Source organism: Penaeus monodon, chromosome 22 (genome assembly GCF_015228065.2).
Source record: "Penaeus monodon isolate SGIC_2016 chromosome 22, NSTDA_Pmon_1, whole genome shotgun sequence".
Lineage (NCBI taxonomy): Eukaryota > Metazoa > Arthropoda > Malacostraca > Decapoda > Penaeidae > Penaeus > Penaeus monodon.
In genome coordinates this window covers 35,122,445-35,123,509 of record NC_051407.1, presented here as the reverse complement: position 1 = coordinate 35,123,509, position 1,065 = coordinate 35,122,445, and the positions used below count along the sequence as shown (strand labels likewise).

Below are 1,065 nucleotides of genomic sequence, written 5' to 3'. Positions count from 1 at the left end.
TATTTTCATCTTCGTTCCTGTGCCTCTCCTCCCCCTCCTGCCCCCTTTCAGAAGTGGTCTCTGCTGCCTGTGCATGACGAGGCTTGAGAGAGCTGCAGGTAATGAAGCGCGAGACAAGTCTATTTTTTTCTTGTTTGCCAGCAGCATAGGTTCATATGTTCGAGGTCACTTTTCGGTGATGGAGTTAATCTTACGTGACTTTTTTGTTCCAAATGTTTCATTATTTACTTTTTTTTATATTCGTCTTCATATCTATTTTTTTTTTATTGAAAATAGAGAAGAAAATTATTGTAAATGGGAGTAACTGGTCATGATATATGCACATGAGAGATAACAATATTTAAAAACAAAGTTTATCATTTGAATTTGTTAATTTATCTTGTATGAAGTACAGAGAGAGGAGGGGCCGCTCAGCAAATGAACATATACAGATGTAATTAATCACAAACGCACGTGCGAGAAATAGATTTCTAATGATAGAGGCTAATGGTGCAAGAAACACAAAGCATTTATCATCAGGGACAGAAACATATAATAAGAAATACTATACAGACCATTTGAGGACTGCCATTCCGTGGTGTTAATTTGACATACTGTGCTCTCTGTACTGAGTCCTTTAAATTTCTCTCTTTTTTAGATACCTCTGTGAATTTTGGTTTTACAATATATGTTAATTATAGTACCAAGGATACTGCGATGGCATTCTTTAAAACAGCCTATAATAACAAATAGTTGACTGAATGACCATGTGGGAAATGTTACACAGTCTGTGACTATTCAGGGGTTGGTAAAGCTTTATTACGTTCACTAAATCCTCCTAACAAGCACATTAAGCCTTCAGGGTTGGCTCTAGAAGCTATGTAGAACAAACACTGCCGACCTGTCTTTCTGTCACAGGATCTTTGGTAAGAACGCATATATATGAAGTGTCCCAATTCTACCGACTGGATAATGAGAAAATAGAAACTCGACTCACGCGGGGTGGATGACTGGAGGCAAAGGCCATATTTGAAATGCTAATGATATGTATGAATATTCAACGAGATTAATTATTTTCCTTCTTTC

The 1,065-nt window shown here is 37.0% G+C and overlaps 1 pseudogene; it reads right to left on the bottom strand.

The window, feature by feature from the left end:
* Positions 1-1,065, bottom strand: part of LOC119587097 — an 83,114-nt pseudogene that overhangs the window by 15,730 nt on the left and 66,319 nt on the right.